At 48.0% G+C, this 22,887-nt stretch overlaps 2 long non-coding RNA genes across 3 annotated transcripts in view; both read left to right on the top strand.

Annotated features, from left to right (window-relative positions):
- Positions 1-22,887, top strand: part of LOC144580782 (uncharacterized) — a 137,473-nt gene that overhangs the window by 53,250 nt on the left and 61,336 nt on the right. The gene's annotated exons all lie outside the window — the stretch shown is intronic.
- The window catches only part of LOC144580783 (uncharacterized), a 76,970-nt gene that overhangs the window by 9,388 nt on the left and 44,695 nt on the right, over positions 1-22,887 (top strand). The window lies entirely within an intron of this gene.

A 22,887-nucleotide genomic window follows, 5' to 3' on the forward strand; every position in this document is an offset into this window, starting at 1 on the left:
GGTTGGGGGAAGACCCCAGAGCTGCAGGTCCCAGAGGGTTTGTGAAACAGGAGCCACAGGAGGGAAGGAGCCCTGGAAGTGTGTTTGCCCAGCTGCTGGGGCGCCTGGCTCCAGCCCTTGTTTGGAAATGGCCCCAGGCAAAAGAAGAAAGGTAATAATACTTGAAGTAAACATTAAGGGTCATGGAATATCAGGACTTACTAAACGTGACATTTATTTGAGACTTTAGGAAATATGCTCAAAGGAAGAGGAGAGGCTGGGCTTGAATGCTGGGTGATGTTCATGGGGCTGAAAGAAGGTTAGCAAGGGAGCCCTCCTTGGAAGCCTCCAGGCAGGAGTGAGAGCAGGGGTGTGACTTTGTTTCCCTGAGAGGAGGGAAGAGGCAAGGCATGAGTCAAAGCCCATTGAGTTTTGTTTGACCATTCTTTTTTCTTTACGTTTTCAAATTATCTTTTCCTGTTGACTTGTCACAGACTTGATTGTGGACTTTGCTACTGCAGGGTTTATAAAACACTGCAGAGGCCAGGGATTGTGCCAGGACTGAGCCTGTGTTCAAGTTGAAGACACAGGCTGGGCTTGTTCTGATGCAAATCACTGGTGTAGCTTCTTTCTGGAAAATTCTAAAAATGGTCTCTGCCTTTAGGAGGCTCAAGTCTAACCAGGGAGTTGACATCCAGTTCATAAAGCCTAGAAATAGGAGTGCAGTCATCTCTCGGTGGCAGGAGAGCAGGAGACTGAGTGGGTGGAACTTGAGCTGGTCTCACGGGGTAGGGGAGGACTTGGGTTGGTGGAGGGCAGAGAGGAGGGCTGTGCAGAGCAGGGGCGTGTTGTAGGAGAGGCTCTGTGGAGCTCTTTGCATGGGGATCTTTGAGGACAGGGCTGTTTGTGTTCTTTTTTGTATTCCCTGAACTTACACAGGTCCTGGCACTTTGAGAGTATTCTATAAATTACTATTGAATGGGATGATGGTTTTGTAGCCCATTAACTGGGCCTGATGTATTAGAAAGTGTGCAAAAATGCAGCTCATTAGCAGAGCGAACATTTTACTGAAAAACCATCCTGTGTACAAATGGATCTTGGTGGGGCCACTTTACTTATGCTGCTGAGTTCTCATCAGTCCACACCAAGGCCACTGGAGGGGCCGGGAGCTCCTCTTCAGACCTTCCTCCGGGTCCCACAGTCTTTACCCCTCCATTCTCCCAGGTCCTGCTCCCTGTCAGTTCACTCCATCTCATTTTCCCTCCATGCACTTGGCATGGGTGTCGAATCCTGTGTCCCATTGGAGGGGGGTTTTGGGTCCCTCAGGCCCATTGATTAAAACACCCCCAAGACAAATGGACTTTTTTCTTGTTAACATGACAACTTCTTACAACGCATCTTGAGAACTTTGTGTCAAGAGTCTCTCTGATGTACAGAGGCCCTCCCTCCCCCAGGAAGGAGGTAAGGGGAAGTTAGGAGAAAACCCCGTCCTGCCTGGGTTACTTATTACCTTATTCTACAGTGTACTTGGTAGACATTCAAAAATATGTGTTGACTTTGTCCATGATTCACATGGATCTAATATAGTCATTTATGCACACATACGTTCAGTGAGCCTTTGAGCACCTGGTGTGTGCCTGGTATTTGCTGATGGTGGATGCTGAGAAGATCAGGTGTGCTGCTGTCTCTGAGGAGCTCTCACTATGCACCTGGACCTACAGTGACCGAATCCACCTGCTCTACTTTACAGACGTGGAAATTAAAGTGCAGGGAAGTTATAGGATTAGTTCAATGTCACACAGTCACTAGCCTCAAAGTTACGGGAGTAAAGCAAGTTTCCTGACTTGCTGGATTTTCTGTTAGTGTGCAGCCACCTGGCTAGTGTGCAGCTACCTGGTGAGCTCTGATGGGAGAGAGAATGTTCAGAGTGAAGTCGGAGCCCTGAGCACCCTGGATTAGCCAGGAGGACATGCCGGGTCCAGCTGTGACTGCATGAAGGACCATCAGGGACATTTGCATTCTTTTTCACTTTGAGCTTCAGATGAGAAAAACTGACCCCAGAAAACCAAGAGTGGAAAATTTTTCACAGGGGATTGATGAGATGGATCAGAAAACGCTGTATTGGGTGGGTACAGTGGCTCATGCCTGCAGTCCCAGCACTTTGGGAGGCTCAGGTGTGAGGATGGCTTGAGCCCAGGAGTTTGAGACCAGTGTGGACAATGTGGTGAGACCCTGTCTCAATAAAAAGAATTTTTTTTTTTTTTGAGATGGAGTTTCACTCCTGTTACCCAGGCTGGTGTGCAAGGGCGCGATCTCGGCTCACCGCAACCTCTGCCTTCTGGGCTCAGGCAATTCTCCTGCCTCAGCCTCCTAAGTAGCTGGGACTACAGGCACGCACCACCATGCCCATCTAATTTTTGTATTTTTAGTAGGGACGGGGTTTCACCATGTTGACCAGGATGGTCTCGATCTCTTGACCTCGTGATTCACCCGCCTCGGCCTCCCAAAGTGCTGGGATTACAGGCTTAAGCCACCGTGCCCGGCCCAATTTTTTTTTAAAGAAAACCTTGTGTTGATGTCTGTCATGGTGTTTCTCACTGAATGGTAATGGTCTGGCTTTGAGTGGGTTCCGTCTGTAGCCCAGAGCTCTGCAAGGCAGGGATCAGGTGTGATTCACCTTTGTCTCACCAGTGACAGTACACAGCAGACTCCGATAAATATTTCTTACAAAATAAAACTGAAGAAAAAGTATACACCTGCACAGGTGTGGGATGACTGAGCAGTGGCACAAGCAGGAAAAGTCAGCGTTCCCAGGTCACGTGGTGTGGTGTTTGGCTTCTAGAGGGGAGTGAGGTGCCAGGACAGGGACGGGGGTCCTGTGGCTCTGCTGCTCTGGGGACACCCCTAGGATTTGGAGTGTCTGCTGTGATTGCAGCACTTCACTCGCTTGTGGGAAAGTGAGCAGAGGGTGTGGGGCTTCAGGTCACCCCAGGTGGGAAATGGCTGAGGGAGGATGGGCGGGTGGCATATAGAGGTTGTTTCCCAATATTTGAAGGTGGGTTGTATGAAAAAATGTTGGACTTATTTCAGCCTACAGAGAGTAGGACGAGGATTGGGGGGTGTGTATCAGACATATTTTGGCTCAGGAAGGAAAAGAACTGTCACAGTAAAGTCACTTTCCTTGGGAAATTACAAGTTTACTGGTGCAGTTCAGGCCAGGGCTGGGTGTCTGAAAATACCTATTAGAGTGATTTCTAAGGTTACAAGGGCAGAGCTGGGCATGAAACCAGGTTTCCCACTGATACCACATATTAAGATATTGTACCAACTGTCCTTTGCAATGAGGCACTGCTCTATGATGAAGGCTGAGCTCCCTGACAGTGACTTTCTGTCTTTGTTGGGCGGTTGTAATATTATCTTCTCTGTGACCTGGACTTTGCCCCTTACCCTTTGGTCTTGCCAGCCCTCCTACTTCCTTTACTGGTGACAAGGGTTAAGTGCATTTACTGATGATGGTCACAAGGTGGCAGCACTGCCTCACTGGTAGTTCCTAAGACTTCTGCTTGGACATGGGCTAGTCTAAGACGCTGTTAGGATTAAGGGCATGAATGAGGCTAAAGGTAAACGGTATTTTCTTTTTTTCTCCTGTGAAGTAACAGAATTTGAGCTGAATGTGAAATAATTGCATTTTAGAACTCGAAGTGCCATGTGCAGTGGTTCATGCCTATAATCTCAACACTTTGGAGGCTGAAGCAGGAGGATGATTTGAGCCCAGGCGTTCTAGACCAGCCTGGGCAATGTGGCAAAACCTCATCTCTACAAAAAATAAAAAAAATTAGCCGGGCACAGTGACACATGCCTGTGGTCCCAAATACTCGAGAGCCTGAGGCAGGAGGATCACTTGAGCCCAGGAGGCTCAGGCTGCAAAAGCTATGATCATGTCACTGCATTCCATCCAGGCTGGGAGACAGAATGAGACTCTGTCTCAAAAAACTCCAAAAATGAATAAAAAAAAAAGATCTGGGAGAAATACTTCACACACTTTAATGTGTTCACAGATCACCCAAAGATCTTGTTCAAATACAGATTCTGATTCTTCTGGTGGAACCTGAGATTCTGCATTTCTTTTTTTTTTTTTTATGATTGGCATTTTCACAAGATTCTGCATTTCTAAGGAGCATCTGGGCGATGTCGTTGCTGCTGTTTGGGGGACCACACTTTGAGTAGCAAGGTTTGAGTATCATTTAGAGATGAATTCTCACTGCATCTGATTTATGGATGAGGAGAGACTAAAGTGCAGAGAGAGACTGTAACTTGCCCTCCATAGCCATGCCCTTACTGCATGACTTTTTGAATTTAAACCCAGGGCTTCGGCCTCTTTGTCTAGTCCCCACTCCATGTATCATGCGGCTCCTTCAGCTGTTGCTGGTGGCATCTCTTTAGCTTAGGAACTCAGAACTCTGTTTTTATCACCCACTCTGGGCTTGGCTTAGGGTGTCACTTTGACTGGTTCTGCCCTTACTGAAAACCTTCAGTGACTCTTTTTATTTTTTGAGATGGAGTCTCGCTTTGTCGCCAGGCTGGAGTGCAGTGGCGTGATCTCGGCTTACTGCAACCTCTGCCTCCCGAGTTCAAGTGGTTCTCCTGCCTCAGCCTCCTGAGTACCTGGAACCATAGGCACGTGCCACTACGCCCAGCTAATTATTTTTAGTAGAGATTGGGTTTCACCATGTTGGCCAGGATGGTCTCAATCTCTTGACCTCGTGATTTACCCATGTTAGCCTCCCAAGGTGCTGGTATTACAGGTGTGAGCCACCACACCTGGCCTTCAGTGACTCTTCCATAATCACAAGATCAGGTTCAGACATCTGTATCTAGTGTTCATGCCTCTGCAACATAATCATCCCCCTTTAGCAAGCTTACCTAACTTCCCTGTTTTTTAACTGTCTTTTTCTACTCTAGCTCTCCCTGCTCCTTCCTGTTCCCTACCCATACTCTGTTCTGGTCTCTCTCAGCAGTAGTGGTGACATGGTCTCTGGTGTTAGACTCACCGAGTTTCTAATCCCATGTCCACCACCAACCTTGGGATGTTACTTCCCCTTTTTGAGGATCAGAATCCTCCTCTGAAATAATCCCATATGGTGGTTGGAGAGGAGTAAATAAAAAAAATCTGTACCTCATAAATATATACAACTACTGTGTACCCCCAAATGTGAAAATAAAAAAAAAGAAAAATAACATCTGCAAACCCACTTTCATTCCTGAGATCTTCATCAAAGCTGGCATCTACAGTGATGCCTGACACCTGGTTCCCATGGCTTGAAGGGTGAACCATTTAGGACCTTACCTGAATCCCATCTGTTCCATGAAACCTTTCCCAGCCATTCCTGACCCAGTTGATCCCTCCCTTATGTACATTATTTCACCCATGTGTTGGCATTTAATTATGTGTCAGCCCTCTCAGTGAAACCCCATAGGGAGGCTGGAAGGGTATTGACTGTGTGAGAATTGAAGGTTAATTGAGTGAGTTCTTTTCTGACTACTCCCTGAGTGTTAGAGCTGCCTTCTCTCTCTCTCTTTTTTTCCCCGCTATTGCCAGCAGCAGTTCTTCCTGCACCAGCAGCACGAGACCCTGGCAGGCATGTGAATACCTTAGCGGTTGCTCTTGTGAGGGTCTTTCCTTCCTGCCTCTGGGTTTTCATTAACTTGGTGTTTCCTTTTGCATGATATCAATGGTCCCTCTAAGGGAGAGATTGATGATATCTCTTTATGGAAGTGCCAAAATAATAACTGAGGAAGTTGAACACAATATCTTATTGCTTAAACAGCCTGGTTACAGGAGATTTTTCTACACTTTCCTGTTTCATGAAAATTACAACAGTCTTTACTCTCTTACTTCAGAAGAGACTAAGGATAAAAGACCAAGTGGGAACCTGGGCAGTATAGTGAGACTCCATCTCTACAAAAAAATAAAAAATTAGCTGGGGATGGTGGTGTGCACCTGTAGTTTCTGCTACTCTGGAGGCTGAGGTGTGAGGATAGTTGAGCCCAAGAGCTCAGAGCTACAGTGAATTATGATCATGCTACTGCACTCCAGCCTGGGTGATAGATCAAGAGAACAAAAACAATAATATACAAGTGAGGAGGACAGGGTTGTTTATGGGAGTTAGTGTACCTCCAACCTGGATTCTGTGAACTGTTCATCTAGTCACACCTGGAAGTGTGCATCTTTGCATGTGTGGTTATATATTTATATCACAGGATTCATAATGCCCTCTCTGTCAGTGGCAATTGGGAGATATGTCAGTCAGGCTTGGGATATTAAAATGATATGATATGTGCTTTCACTGGAGCAAAGGTTTCTCTGAAGTGTGGAGAGAAAATGGGCCAGGAGGCCGGACACTTTTCTTGGTGTCTTCCCTTCTTTTTGTTGGACAGCAGCCTACTCACTCATCACTTTCCCAATCGGGATTTTTAACTTTCCTATTTCCTTACAATGGGTCCATGCCAATGTTCAGATATATTTATTGTGCCTGGAACTAGATGTTCTTTTATTTTTATTTCTATTTTTATTGTTTTTTGAGACAGAGTTTTGCAGTTGTTACCCAGACTGGTGTGCAATGGTGCGATCTCGGCTCACCGCAACCTCCGCCTCCTGGGTTCAAGCAATTCTCCTGCCTCAGCCGCCCGAGTAGCTGGGACTACAGGCACGCACCACCATGCCCAGCTAATTTTTGTATTTTTAGTAGAGACGGGGTTTCACCTTGTTGACCAGGATGGTCTCGATCTCTTGACCTCGTGATCCACCTGCCTCGGCCTCCCAAAGCTGGATGTTCTTTTAAAAAAGAGAAGCCCAAGGACAGCTTCTTAGCTGGTTTCCAGGATTCTAATCTTCACTGTCTAAGCTGTGGGTTTCCAACCCTGGATACTGATGAGAGTTGCTTTTAGGGTATTTGAAACCTACCAGTGCCTGTACATTCCTCCAAGAGAGTCTGATTTGATTGTTGCAGGGTGTGGCTCAGACACTGGTTGTTTATGAATGCTTCCAAGGAAAATGGCCATTTTACAGTGGAGGAACTCTAGTCCAGGGCTCAAAGTTAACATCTCCAGTAATCAGAGATACTGACATCTTAGGGCATCCTAATATGATGGGTGGAGAAGGCTCAGCATCGCCTCTGTGGTATTTTTGTCCAATGTGTATAACTTGAGTTTTATCATGAGAAATAATTAGAAAAGCCCAAGCCAAGGGTGTAAGGGTTATTGCTGAGTTTAAAATGAGGAAACTGAGGCCAGTATAAGAAAATTAAATGCCAATTTATTCAGCCCCTGGGTGAGGCTCTATGGTCCGGGAAAAGGGGGCCAGAGAAGTTGCGCTGCCTTCCTGGGGCGGGTCGGGGGAGGCGCGTTTATGGCTATGAGGAACAAGCAACAGCTGGGTGCTCTGATTGGCTCCAGGGGAGTGGGATTGGGACAGGGCGGGCCGCCATTGGTTGGCGGGTTGTTGGGCGAGTTTTCCGGTGCAAGAGCCGGCCAGTGTTGCATCTGCTGGAGCCTTCCAGGGGAGCCATGTGGCAGAACTAGGTGCCCAGTGCAGAGCCTGGTGCTGGGTGCAGAGTCAGGTGCTGAGTGCAGAGGTGGGTGTGTCTGGCCTCCTGGCCAGGCAACCAGCCTTGCATTCCTACCCTTTTGATGATATAGGACGCCGCTTCTTTCTGGCTACTTCCTGCTGAATAGGGGCTGAGTGAGGGAGAAGGGTCAGTTGGCTGGTGCCTCGTTGGGAGTAGGACATGGGGGTGAAGTAGCATCTGGTTTACGGCCACCCTGGAAATTTCTCTCATGCAGGACTGTAAAAACCTGAGGAAAAAAGGGGCTAGCATTAACAGAAGACAAACTATGAGGATGGGAGTGATAATAGGGGTTAGCCTGGTTAGCATGGGGGATTGCCACTAGTTAAGAGGCGAGACTGATGCATTCTGCTTCTTGGGGAGGTCCTCTCAGAGATGATAGAGAGTGTTGACATTTTCTTCTACAAGGCCTGTTTCATTGATGTAATAGCAGCGCTACTCCTGAAGAAACAGACAGGTACCTCCCTTTTCTGCTGTCAGCAGGTCAAAGGCCCGTTCTGGAGAGTTACCTGGGCCAGTGATGTGATTTGTCGCTGGAGGGAGGCCAGGGAGGCAGCCATCGTTTTGATAGCCATGCGAAACTTGTCCTTTAGTTGAGTGGCTGAGGTGACACTGTAGCCTAGGGTGCTAGTACCCAGCCTAGCTGCCACCAGAGAGGATGCTAGAGAGAGACCAAAGACCATTGGGAGGAAGACTGCTTGTCTGTCTCGGTGATTAGGGGAGGGTGGAAGGAGGGATAGAAGTTCGGCCTGTCCGTATACCTCTAACTGCGGGACAAGGTGACAGGCACACAAAGGAAAGGGAAGGAGGCATTAATACCTTTAGTTAAGGTTCCATTACACCAGAAATATCCTCCTGGTAGTGTGTAGAGGGAGGATTTTACCTTTACTGTGGTGTTACAGCTGGGACTGGAGCTGCTGGCTGTCTCATAGCAGAGAGAGACATTTTGAGGGTGTACTTGGAAGAAGGGGATATCTGTTAAGATGGTGCCGGGTCCCGTAGGTGATTGTGACAGATTGAACCCAGACCTGAGGGGAACTGCAGCTAAGGGGGAAGTTGCTGAGAGAGGCACATAAAAAGCAGTTGGTGATATTCATGGCTTTAGTTAAATTTAACATGTTGGCTCCTTGCTGTAGTAGAATCAACCAAGAGAAAGGTTGAGAGGTGTTATCTGAGGGTTTGAAATGGTTAGTTAGGATGGCTTCATTTTGCAGGATTGTATGGCTTACAGAACCGAGCTGTTCTATTGCTTCAGGGACGATGCGGGTATAGGACTGGAATATTAGCCATGTGCCCTGAGGGTGGCTCCAGGTATAATCTTCACAGACTTTACTGGACCCTCCTGCATCCCAGCGGCTGTGCTAGGGGTCGTGGATGTTGAGGGCTAAGGAACCATTGCTGAAGCAAGTGAGTATGTGGTTGGGATGGGTTGGAGGCTGTGGCTTGTGAATAACACAAGAGCTGTATGGGCACCCCCCATACGTGGTGTTCCACCAATGACAGTAGTCCTTGGTTTGGTCATATGGAAAATACACCCTGTGCCGAAAGTGAAAACATGATCGCGACCGAGTATGATGCTTTTACCGTGTGGGATGAGGATGGAGACAGTAGACTGACATCCGCCTGTTTTGCGGTTTGCCTGGGCAAGATAATGGGTCCTGGTGGTGGGGCCCTCAGTCCAGGATTCCTGGATGTAGAAGCGCCAAACATAGGAGTTGGCCTCAAGAGGAGATATCAGAAGGACTGTCAGGAGGAGGCTCTGAAGGGTTAGGGGGCCACGGGTCAGGGCCATGGGTGAGGCGGAGGCGAGTGGGGCCCAGGGATTTGGATTTCCACTGATCATTTTGAGGGGCCAGTTTGAGGCGGGACACATGGTACCATGGAGTGTGACCCAGGAGTTTGGTTGCTGTGGGGGTGGTTAGGATAACAATGTGGGGTCCCCTGACCACCTGGGTTGCAAGGATCCTGGTTTGAGTTCTCGGAGGAGAACGCTGTCGCCTGGTTGGAGAGGCACTGCTGGGTGGGAGTCCTCTGGTCCTGGAACAACAGGGAGGGAGCGCTCTGCATGCTCCCTTAACAGGTAGCGGAGGAAGGAGAGGAAGGGAAGGAGGAAGCCAGTGGAGGGGGGTTTACAGGGAAGTTGTGAGAAACCAGGAAAGGCCGGCCATACAGCAATTCGAAGGGGCTAAGGCCTGTTGGCCCCTGTGGCGTGGCCCAGACCCGGGCCAGGGCAAGAGGTAGGAGTGTGGGCCAAGAGAGTTTTACCTCAATAGCAAGTTTGGCCGAATGGTCTTTGAGGATGCCGTGGGCCTGTTCAACTTTACCCAACTGAGAATGGTAAGGGATGTGTAGTTTCCAGGGGATGTTGAGGGACTTGGCGACTGGCTGGACTACTTGAGCCGTACATGCTGGATTGTTGTCCGACTGGATGGTGGCAGGTAGGCCGAAGCAAGGGATGATTTCTTGTGTAAGAAGGGAGGCCACCGTGTCTGCTGTCTCCCGGGAGGTGGGGAAGGCTTCAATCCAACCTGAAAAGGTATCTACAAAAGTTAGGAGGTAATGGAGCTTTTTGTGAGTGGGCATATGAGTGAAGTTAATTTGCTAGTCTTGGGCTGGCAGGTTGCCACGAATTTGGTGAGTAGGAAACGGTGGCCTTAAGCCTCCCTGAGGCGAGACCTTAGAGCAAGTAACGCATGCCTTGTGTACCTGCTCAATTGTTTGTTGCAGACCTGGCAAGGAAAAGAGGGGCTGTACAAAGCAGTGTAATGCCTTAGGCCCTATATGTAAGGATTGGTGGATTTCAGCAATAATTTTAGGGGCCTGTTCCCGTGAAAGAGCGATTCTGTTATTTAGGAAGATCCAGCCCTGATTAGATTCTGTTCCCCCGTTTAGTATAAGGGCCTGTTTTTCTGATGGTGAGTATATAGGCTGTGTGGCCATGGTAAGGAAGAGAACAGGGGTAGGGGTCAACTTGGCAATAGTTAAAGATCTTGCTGCTGTGTCTGCCCGCACATTGCCCCGGGAGACGGCATCATGCTGGGCTCGGTGTCCTCGGCAGTGTATGACCGCAACCTCCCTGGGCAATGATAAAGCCTGTAAGAGGTTAGAGATCTGTGTAGCATTGATCATGGGGGACCCTTTTGTGGTAAGGAATCCCCACTCTCTCCAGAGGGCAGACTGGCAATGGGTAATAAGCATATTTTGAGTCAGTATAGATATTTGTCTGCTTTCCCTATGCTAGTGTGAGAGCTTGGGTTAGGGCAATGAGCTCCACCTTTTGTGATGTGGTTCCGTCAGGGAGGCGACGTGCCTTGAGGGTGGCTGAATCTGTGACTACCACATAGGCTACCTTTCACCTCCTGTCGGCTTTTATTACTGAACTTCCATCCACATAGAAAGTAAGGTCTGGGTTAGGCAGGGGAAGGTCGGATAGGTCCTCCTGAGGTTTGGCAAGTGCATCCATTAGTTCAGGGCAGGAGTGGGCTGGGGAATGGGGAAGGGATGGAAGAAGAAGCAGGGTAGCCAGGTTGAGTGGGGAAATAGGGTGAAGGCTGACTGAGGGATTCTCAATGAAGAGCAGGTGGAACTCCTGTAGACGAGAGGGCCCTAGGCGAGCAAGGGATTTGTGGGAGAAGAGATCGGTAAGCTTGTGAGTAGAGAACACTGAGATGGCTGGCCCAGGGTAAGTTTTAGGGATTCCTTGGTAAGTTCTGTTGCTGCTCCCAGGGCCCACAGGCAAGGCTGCCACTCCCGATGGTGGGGTCAAGTTGCTTCGATAAGTAGGCTATAGGGCAGAACACAGGAGCCAGGGGTTGTGTTAGAACCCTGAGAGCAATGCCCTGTTTTTCATCAGTGAACAGATAAAAGGGGCAATTGAGGTCCGGCAGATGAAGTGGGGGTGCAGTGGACAAGAGCAGTTTGGAGGGTTTTAAAAGCCCGTCTTACAACCTCAGGATGGGAGAGAGGTCCTGTGGGGTGTCCTTAGCCACCACGTACAGAGGTTTAGCTAGAGAGGCAAAGTTAGGTATCCATTGGTGGAAGAATCCTACAAATCCTAAAAAGGAGAGAATCTGGTCGGCAGTCTCTGGGGGCTGCAGTGAAAGAGGTGCCTTCCGGCGATCTGTTGTTAGGCTTTTAGTTTTGTGGGTGAGGCAAATGCCCAAGTAGACCACTGAGGTGACTAACAACTGTGCTTTGGAGGGAGATACTCGGTATCCCCGAGATCCGAGAAAGTATGTTGTTGGGATAGGGAGAGGGAGGGGCTACAAAGTGACAGGTCATCTACGTACTGGAGGAGACTGGGTTGAAGGGGGAAGGAGCCAAGGTTGGCTGCCAAGTCTTGTTTAAAAATGTGAGGGCTGTCTCGGAACCCCTGAGGCAGGACCGTCCAGGTAAGCTGTTGTGACAGGTTGGTGTCAGGATGGGTCCAGGTGAAGGCAAAGAGGAAGTAGGACTCAGGGTGAAGGGGAATGGTAAAGAAGGCATCCTTGAGGTCAAGAACTGTAAAATGAGAGGTAGTGGAGGGAATGTTTGATAATAGGGTGTATGGGTTGGGGACTACAGAATGGAGGGGTACCACCGCCTTGTTAATAAGGCGCAGGTCCTGAACCAGGCGGTAGCCGCCAGATAGCTTTTGGATCGGCAAGATAGGAGTGTTACAAGGGGAACTGGTGGGAATAAGTAGTTCCTGGGCTAGCAGGCGGGTGATGATAGGCTTCAGGCCTTGACGGTGGGCCTTCGAGATGGGGAACTGAGGACGTGAAGCAGCAACAGAACTTACCAAGGAATCCCTAAAACTTACCCTGGGCCAGCCCATCTCAGTGTTCTCCCCTCACCAGCTTACCGACCTCCTCTCCCACAAAACCCTTGCTCACCTAGGGCCCTCTCGTCTACAGGAGTTCCACCTGCTCTTCATTGAGAATCCCTCAGTCGGCCTTCACCCTATTTCCCCACAAAGTGCATAGGATTTTTGAGAAGTATCTTAACCATGGGATGATGTTTGGCCACTACAGGCTTGGAGGTATCCCATACCAGGGGATTAACTACGTCAGGAGGGATGGGGGTTGGGGTGAGGAGTTAAGACAGGGCATGGCGTCAGGAGTGGCAGTAGGAGGTGGGCAGATGATGGGCTTGAGTGTGGGGGGCCAGTGAGTTGGAGAGTGGCCCCCACAGTCTGGAGCATGTCTCGTCCTAAAAAGGGGACTGGGCATGAGGGTATAATTAAAAAAGAGTGGGAAGAGAGGTGTCCCTTGAGGACACAGGCTAAAGGATGGGTTTGATTAGGGCAGGAAGGCTTTCCGTCAATTCCCATGACTGAAACCTGGGAAGGTATGCTAAGTCTTGAGTAGGAAGGCAATACAGAATAGGCAACCCCTGTGTCCACTAAGAAGGAAATGGACTTACCCGCTACCTGCAGCGTTACCCTGGGCTCGGCAAGGGTGATGGGGGTCTTCGAGTTCGGGCTGCGTCAGTTGTCCAGAAGGCCGAGAAGTTCAAGTGATGGGATTGCTTCCTGTGGACCGGCCTGCCCTCCACATAGAGGTGCGGGGGGTGGGCCTATAGTCCGGGACGGGCAATCACTGTGCCAGTGTCCAAGCTGCTTGCAATCTGGGCAGGGCTTGGTAGGTCGTCGGGGACATGGACACTAATGTGCCCAGTGTCCCTCCTGACTGCACTTGAAACAGGGCCCAGGTGGAACACCTCAGGAGTTCTTGGTGGGTTTTGATGGATCCCCTTCACCAGGTGCCTGGTGGGCTGCCAGCCTCAGGGCTGCCACAAGAGCTTGGGTTTGGAGGCTTACCTTTTGCTGTAGACGGCCCTGGCGGGTGGCCTCAGCCTTTTCCTCTCAACCATTAAAAACTTTAAGTGCCATGTTTAACAGGTCTTGTATGGGAGTTTGGGGGCCCTCCTCAGCCTTTTAAAGTTTCTTTCTAATGTCAGCCACTGACTGAGAGATGAAATGGGTGGCTAGGACTGTAGCCCCTGGCAAAGAGGCCAGGTCCAGCTGGGTATGAAGGATTATAGCATTAGCTAATCATTCGAGGAAGGTGGTGGGGTTTTCAGTAGGACCCTGTGTTATTTCCCTTATCATAATTAACTACCTTTTGGGCTGTGCTTTGCATGTGCACTAGGAGGCACTGTAGCATTTGGTCTTTGTGGCGGCAGCCATCTTGACCAGTTTGATAGTTCCAATTAGGGTCGGCCTCAGGGACCGCTGCCGCACCTATTGGCATTTGATTGTCTGTGAGATGTACCTGATCAGTGTGTGCCCGGGCCGCCATAAGGATGTGGTCACACTCATCTGGGGTGAGGGTGGAGGACAGAATCACATAGGTATCATGCCAGGTGAGGTTGTAAGCCTGGGTGAGGTAGAAGAATTCTTTGGTGTAAGCAGTAGGATTGGCAGAAAATGACCCTAGGCATTTCTTAATGGCTCATAGATCAGAGAGGGAGAAGAGAACATGTACGCAAACAACGCCTTCTGCTCTGGTGACCTCGTGAAGGGGGCAAAGGAGGGAGGTTTTATGGTTAGGAGCACAATGTGAGCGGGTGTGAGCACTAACAGGAGAGGCTAGGTTGGGACTAGGAAGAGGAGGGGCTGAGGGGGTTGAGGTTCTGCATATGGTGGAGGGTTTGTGGGTTGGGTGGGTGGAAAGGAGAGTTCTTTGGGCGGGTAGGGGTCAGAAAAGGAGGAGGATGGTGGAGGGGCCAAGGGCGATGAGGGAATTTCTTTGGCCAGGAGCACCTGAGCGGTGGTGCAAGAGAAACAGAGGGTGGGGCGGGAGCGAAGATATCAGAAGGCCTGAACGTAGAGACCTCCGACCATTTACCATTTCTTTGAAAGAAATTGTTTAAATCGGTTAGAATGCCAAGATTGAAAATTCCCTCCGGTTGCCACTTGGACTGGTTGTCCAGAGGATACTGGGGCCAGGCCACGGTGGAGAGGAAAAGCAGCCTTTTCTTTTTTATGGAGAGGCCCAGCTTGGGTAAATTTGGACTAGACATCCCAATGGCGAGTTGGGGTCTAGGTGGGACTCCTGATTACCCATAGTCCACTCTCTGTTGCGGAGTAGTCAGGAGTGAAGAACGGCATCCATGACCTCAACACCTGAGTACCGGAGATTATGGGGAAGAACAGGAGTATAGGGATGTCTCCACAATATTCCTGTCTCCAGGATGGGCAAGCAGGGGTGCCGAGACATCTCTGCAAGACCCACAGCTCGAGACGGAAAGGAGTCCCTGATGTGGCCGTGATTAAGGACAGGGTACCCCAAGGTTCGGAGCAAACAGAGGATGGGGTTATGGGCAATAGAAGTCTTACTGAGTGATGGCTGCAGACAATTGGAGGGGTGGCGGCTCCCTGGTTTGGCTTATGGTAGAGGAGTCAGTTTCCCCCAGGAGGGGTCTTGAACTCCTCCTGGGCTTTTGGCACCACTTGTAAGGGTTATTGCTGAGTTTAAAATGAAGAAACTGAGGCCAGTATAAGAAAATTAAATGCCAATTTATTCAGCTCCTGGGTGAGGTTCTATGGTCTGGGGAAAGGGGGGCCAGAGAAGTTGCGCTGACTTTCTGGGGTGTGGGGTTTTTATGACTATGAGGAACGAGCAACAGCTGGGTGCTCTGATTGGCCCCAGGGGAGCGGGATTGGGTTGGGGCAGACCGCCATTGGTTGGCAGGTTGTTGCGCAGGTTTTCTGGTGCGAGAGCTGGCCAGGGTTGCATTAGCCGGAGTCTTCCAGGGGAGCCATGCGGCAGAGCTAGGTGCCGAGTGCAGAGCCTGGTGCCGGGTGCAGAGTCAGGTGCTGAGTGCAGAGGTGGGTGTGTCCGGCCTCCCGGCAAGGCATCCGGCTTTACAAAGGGTCATTCTACAAAATAACTCACTAATACTCTTCAAAAATGTGAAGCTCATGAAGGCAAAATAAATTCTGAGGAACTGTCCCAGATTAAAGGAGACTGGGAGGACAGAGCAATGAGATGCAATGTGTGATTCTAGATTGGATCCTGGTCCAAAAAAAGAACCTTAGTGGGAAGATAAAGGGGATTTGAATAAAATCTACAGATTCATCCCTTGTACAGTGTCAGCAATCATTTATTGAATTTTTTTTGGTTTTTGAGATGGAGTCTTGCTCTGTCGCCAGACTGGAATGCAGTGGCATAATCTTGGCTCACTGCAACTTCTGCCTCCTGGGTTCAAGTGATTACCTTGCCTCAGCCTCCTGAGTGGCTGGGACTACAGGCACACACCACCACACCCGGCTAAGTTTTTGTATTTTAGTAGAGATGGGGTTTCACCATGTTGGCCAAGATGGTCTCCATCTCCTGACCTCGTGATCTGGCTGCCTCGGCCTCCCAAAGTGCTGGGATTACAGGCATGAGCCATCGTCCCTGGCCATTTGTTGATTTTGATGATTATACTGTGGTTATCTAAAATGTTAACATTTGGGGAGGTTGAGTGAAAAGTATATGAGGACTCTATTTGTAGAAGATTTTTGAAAGTCTGAAATTATTTCAGATAAAAGTAAAAGTAAAGAAAGGAAAAGAAAGCTTTCAGGTAATTCTAATGAGTTGCTAAAGCTGAGAACCACTTCCCTAAGTTATCTTGCCTAATAATACTGTCAAGAGTGATCTTCCTGGAAATACCATATGTGTACCACATACATATGTTTGTGACCTTCTCAAAGCTTTCCAGTGATTGCTGTCATCTAGGATGAAGTTCCTGTTCCTTAGGCTACCATTCAAAGGGCCATAGCATGGCCTCAATCTACTCCATTATCTACATGGAAGGACTTAACCTACATTTTACTTTCTCATGCCTGACCTTACTCTAATTCTTTTACTCCTTCCTATATAATACCCTTTCCTTCCCATTCAGCCTCCTGAGCTCTTCCTTGTCCTGTGGTCCATTTCAGACCTTTCTCTTCATTGAAGTCTGTATAGTTATTTCTGTTAGAAGCAATCATCTTTCCTTTCTTTGAATTATGGTAGGTACAACACTGTGGAATGAAACATGAGCTTTAGATTCAGAAATATGTGACCCTGAATCCTTTGACCAGTTATGAGATAAGGGACAAGTTTATTAACATCTTGGAATAGAGGGATAGTAGTACCTGCTTCAAAGGGTCATTGTGACCATTAACTCTGAAGCAAACATAAAGGTCCCCAGCACAGCACATAGCAGGTTCTTTCCTCATCATTTTTTATAGCTCACTGGTCCCCAGAAAGTATGTGGGTAGTGTGAAGGCTCTTATCAAAATTTCCTGCAGAGCCTTTTAAAAATATTTGCACCTGGTCATCACTTTCATGGAATTGAATGCTTGGGACTTTAAGAAATTCAACTGAGATTTTTTTTCCCCCCCTTGGAACACTGAGTAAATAAGTGACCTATGGGCAGAGGAATGTAATTCAGTAGAGGGAGAAGGGAGGGGCAATGGGTTTTTAAATGGGAAAAAGCTGTGATGCTTTCCACACCCACTCTGTTGCTGTCAGTGAGACAGCATTGAGGAAGTACAACTCCCTAGTACAACTCCTTAAACCATGAGTCCTGCATAACCCTTCACTAATCCATTCCCTGCCCAGGTGATGTGTTCCTAGGTGAGTCAGGTCCACATGAGTCAAACACTCTTCTTCCCCTTCAGCTCCTCCATCCCCACCACTCAGTGCTTTGTGCTATGATGTGGCCCCAGCTCCCAGGCCATTGAATTAGTCTAAGAAAGCAGGACTGGGAGGGGAGCTGAGAAGGAAGTCAGAGGCCACCAGGCATGGAAAGAGGCAGGTGGGGCTGTCATCCGTCAAAGGCCACACACTCTGGGTGTGTTTTATGACTGCTTCTGGATTTGAAATCTCCCCTTTGTGACCATTCCAGGGAACACACCTTCCTCCTGCTTCCTTCTCATCATACTTTCTGTCTCTAGGACACCCCTTTTATGGCTAGAGAATAGCTGTACAAATAGTCAACAATTCAGTAAAATATTTTTGTTTGTTTGATATGGAGTCTCACTCTGTCGCCAGGCTGGAGTGCAGTGGTGCAATCTTGGCTCACTGCAACCCCTGCCTCCTGGGTTCAAGTGATTCTCCTGTCTCAGCTTCCCAAGTAGCTGGGACTACAGGCACACATCACCATGCCCAGCTAATTTTTGTATTTTTAGTAGAGATGGGGTTTCACCATGTTGGCCAAGATGGTCTTGATCTCTTGACCTTGTGATCCACCCGCCTCAGCCTCCCAAAGTGCTGCGATTACAGGCATGAGCAGTAAAAATTATTTTTTATAAGAATTGGGAACCTGGCCTTTCTTTTTTGCCAAAAGAGACTGAAGTTTGTAAAAGCCAGCTTTTATTCAGGGCTGTGCAGTTGTGAGTGTGGTGTTAGGGAATAGCTGCGTAACTGAAGGGTGAGACAAAACAAAATGCTGGCTATTTGTCAAGTAGAGAGCACAAAAATCATTCTGGAAGGTGGATGTCAATCAGGAGACCTTGGACATCTTGTGGTGTCCTCTGCTAAAGGAATCCCTTCTTGTAACCCAGGTCATTATGTTTGTCTTGGTACTATCTTTATTTATAAGATGTAAAGAGAAAGACTGGGCCGGGCCTGGTGGTTCACGCCTGTAATCCCAGCACTTTGGGAGGCCAAGGTGGGCAGATCACCTGAGGTCAGGAGTTCGAGACCAGCCTGGCCAACTTGGCGAAACCCTATCTGTACTAAAAAGTACAAAATTTAACTGGTTGTGGTGGTGTGTGCTTGTAATCCCAGCTACTCAGGAAGCTGAGGCAGGAGAACCACTTGAACCCAGGAGGTGGAGGTTGCAGTGAGCCGATATCATGCCACTGTACTCCAGCCTGGACAACGAGAGTGAAACTCCTTCTCAGAGTGAAGAAGGGCCGGGTGCGGTGGCTCACGCCTGTAATCCCAGCACTTTGGGAGGCCAAGGCGGGTGGATCACGAGGTCAACAGATCGAGACCATCCTGGTCAGCATGGTGAAAGCCCGTCTCTACTAAAAATACAAAAAAAATTAGCTGGGTATGGTGGCGCATGCCTGTAATCCCAGCTACTCAGGAGGCTGAGGCAGGAGAATTGCCTGAACCCAGGAGGTGGAGGTTGCGGTGAGCCGAGATCGCGCCATTGCACTCCAGCCTGGGTAACAAGAGCGAAACTCTGTCTCAAAAAAAAAAAAAAAAAGAAAAAAAAGAGTGAAATAAGGAAATGCATATATTAATTCGCAGGGCAGAATCGGGACTGGTATGTGTAAGTTAAGAGGAAGCATGTAAAAATTGTATGTGAACGTAAAAAGGACTTGTTTTAAATGGACCTCTCTATTCATAAATAATGTGGACTGTCTTTAGAGCATCACAAGAACATTCCAGCAGAATCACAAGGGAGTGAGTAGTGTGGCTTCTTTGAGATGGTAGTTTAGAGTGAGCAAGTCACTGAAAAGAAAGGAGACCAAGAAGATGGGTGAGGGTGAGAGAAATGGGATGGTGAAAGGAAAAGACTGAAAGAAATGTTTACTGAGGGCTCATCAGGTACCAGCATCTGTGTTTCAATGCCTTACACATCTTAATTTACTCTTTCTTTGTCACATTGTCATCCTTGGATGGAGTAAGAGTCATCTTTGTGCTGCAGATGAGAAGAGGCTGTGGGAGGTAAAGTGAGTGGTCCAGGGTCATTCAGCCAGTTCATAGCAGAGCTCATGTGTTTCACCTCAAAGCTTGTGCACTGGCCTGTGATTCAGACAGAAAAGTGAGACACAGAAGGAAGCCAAGGCAAATTTTTGTCGTGGGTGAAGTTTATAAAAGGTACTTGTATTAGGCAGAATAATGGCCTTCTAGAAATATCCACATTCGAATCCCAGAACCCATGCATTTTACTTTATTTGGCAGAAAGACTTTGCAGGTAAGATGAAGTTAAGAATCTTGAGATGGGGGAATTATTCCGGATTATCTGAGTGGGCATATTGTAATCAGAAGGATACTTATAAGTGAAAGAGGGAGGCAGGAGAGTCAGGGTGAAAATGATGTGGCATGAGAAAGACTCCACTGGCCTCTGCTGGCTTTGAAGATAGAAGGGGGCCATGAGCAAAGGAATGCAGGTCGCCTTGAGAAGCTAGGTCAGGCAAAGAAGAGGATCCACTCCTTAAATCCCCAGAAGGAGCACTGTCCTGCCAATGCTTTGATTTTAGCCCAGAGAGATCCATTTTGGACTTTTGACCTCTGGAACTGTAAGAACTGGGAAAAATGTATGTAGTTTTTACTTTCCAGGAGGTTACAGTCTGCTACACTGTAGAAAAAAGGGGCTGGAAAAAATATGCCAAAATGTTAAACAATGATTAGGTCTAGATTATGGGCGGGAAATAGAATACAAGTGATAGTTATTTGTTCTTTCATACTTTATATCTTAATTTTCAAAGGTAAAAAATTAAAGATAATAACATTATGATGTTATAAATAGAAGTATTTCACTGTACCTGTGAAAGCCCCTGGAAGATCACTGAGAGGGTATATCGTTGAGTGTAAGGATGAATTTGCCAAGGACAGGAGTGACGTTAGGGGTACAGTTTTTGCAAAGGCAGGAAGATAGGGCCTTATCCTTCAATCTAAATAGTCCATCATTTCCATGGATCAAACTCAAAGGAATGAATCTTTCGTCATCAAGAAATGTGTTCAGTGACATCTTATAGGGTAAACAGAGACATTCCCGCAGCCTGGAATCAATATGAAGTAGCTTCAGACTTGGTGGCAGGAGAGAATGTGCTCCTCAAATCTGTTGTTTAGGGCTCAGCCTTTCCTGCCTTTTTCCTCCTATTATTTCTTAACAATACTGGACTGGGCAGGGCCCCAGTCCCAGAATGGGTCACCTGTACTTTATAGGACGTTTGTTTCCTTTGTTGAAGGGTATGGATATATAGCTCTGAGTTTATTTGTTTTTCTTTACTAGCAATTGGGGAAACATAGAGTGGCTCCTTTCTCTACCAAAGGCCTCATAATGGAGCCATCTAAATCTCTTCTCGATTCCTTTACCCTCCAGGGAGCCACACCTTTCCCCAGCCCTCCTAGACATGGGGAATCAGAGAGCATTATATGAGGAACCAAACCAAACCTAGGTGTAAGAACTTTTGTAATTGGCTCTATTTTTTCTTCTTTCTTTCTTTTAAAATATTTTAAACTTTTATTTTAGGTTTAGGGCTCCATGTGCAGCCTTTGTTTTGTTTTGTTTTGTTTTTGAGACAGAGTCTCACTCTGTCGCTGGAGTGCAGTGGGGTGATTTCAGCTCACTGCAACTTCCGTCTCCCGGGTTCAAGCAATTCTTCCATCTCAGCCTCCTGAGTAGCAAGAATTACAAGCGCCTGCCACCACGCTCAGCTAATTTTTGTGTTTTTATTAGAGACAAGGTTTCACCATGTTGTCCAGGCTGGTCTGGAACTCCTGACCTCAGGGGATCTGCCCACCTCAGCCTCCTAAAGTACTGGGATTACAGGCATGAGCTACCATGCCTGGCCTGCAGGTTTATTATATAGGTAAACTTGTGACTCAGAGGTTTCATATACAGATTATTTTGTCATTTGGGTGCTAAGCATAGTACCCGACATTTTTTTTTCCTGAATCTCTCCCTTCTCCCTCTCTCCACTCTCAGGCCTCAGTGTCTGTTGTTCCCCTATTTCCGCCCATGTGTCCTCATTATTTACCTCCCACTTATAAGTGAGAATACACAGTATTTTGTTTTCTGTTCCTGTATTAGTTTGCTAATCTATTTTATTAAAGTATATGTCCTTTTCACCCCTCCTCCGTCTCCACCCTAACATTTTAGGGCTAAGTCCTCATCTCTGGACACAAAGAAACTGGTTTCCTAGATGTTGCTATGGTTTGGTTCCATCCACCAGGACAATGGGCCTATTTTTTTCTATAATCAAAGGCCCTGTGTTTGGCCCTTACAGTTCTACCCTGAACTGGTGCCAAAGCTCACACCTTCCTGTTCTGTTCCTTCCAGGTCATCTCAGAATCTGCAGGCTTGTGGGTGCAGTGTAGGGAGTCCTGAGTTGTATCCACAGAGAGGGGAAAGCTGTGGGAATCCAAGACAGGGTTCTTGAGAGAGTCTTCTAGGCCTGTTGGCAGAAGCAGCAGAATTGTGGGCCAGGACCTGGGTCTTAATGTTGGTGACTGAGCTCTGAGTTTGAATGAGTAGAATTTGTCTGTCTAGGCCTTAGCTGAGCCTTCTGCAAAATGAGATTTGAGATGAACTCAAGCCCGTACAGCTTGACTGCTCTGACTATGCATTTTCTTTTTTCTTTCTCACTGAAATCTTTATCATTCTTTCAGGGCCCAAGGACCCAAGCTCAGATAAAATGAATTTGACTAATGTCCTTATGAGAGAGACCAACCCTCAGGCTTTATGTGCCCTTTGGCCTTTTAGGCAAGAGTGGAGAGGGTAGATGTTTTTGTCCTGGACTTGTTTTGGTGCTCTTTGGTAGCAGATCAGACTGTGAAAGTCTTGACCACCAGCTTAAGGAGTCTGGACTCTTGTGACTGGGGAACTACCGGGGGCTTTTAGTGGGAAGTGACCTGTGTCTCAGGACGCATACTCTAAGAGAAGTGTGGCTATGTAGAGTCCACATGAGAGACTCAGATCTGAAGTAAGGGATCAGAGGGCATGGAGAACAGGGGGACAGGCCTGAGCCATTTGAGGAAGAGTTGGCAGGTCTTTTTGAGTGACCAGAGGGGAGGAGGTGGCAAGGAGGGGCCTGAAGATGGCTCTGTGCTATGTCTAGTTTGGGCTTTTGGGTGGACTAGATGTCATTAGCCCCAAGATAAGGGTGGGGCTAGGTTGGTTAGGGACTGAAATGCTAAACCCAGTTTTGGATGTTAGATAAGATGCCTATAAGCCATCCAGGTGGAACTACTGTGTGGGCAGTGGGAAGAATACATCCCTGGAGCCAGGGAGTGGTGGAGGATGAAGAGGGAAGAGGGAGTGAGCTGGAGGGTCTCTGCCTCTGTGGGAGCTTCACACCTTCTCTCCTGCATCCTGAGCTCATGGCTGTCTTCTACTCTTTCCCTCCCTTTTCTCTGATCAGAGTGATTTTGCAGGGTTTTGGCTGAATAGATATTCTTATCCCAGGGGTCACATATTTACCACCAATAAGTCTTTTGGAAAATGGGGGCTGTGAATCAATGAATGGAGAGGTGAAGAGAGGAGAGTGAAGGAAGGACTTTTGGAGAAAGATAATAGGAAAGAGCAGGCAGGTGAAACACATGCTATAAAACATGTTAACATTCATTAAAACTATGAAAAGCACAAT

This window comes from Callithrix jacchus, chromosome 22 (genome assembly GCF_049354715.1).
Source record: "Callithrix jacchus isolate 240 chromosome 22, calJac240_pri, whole genome shotgun sequence".
Lineage (NCBI taxonomy): Eukaryota > Metazoa > Chordata > Mammalia > Primates > Cebidae > Callithrix > Callithrix jacchus.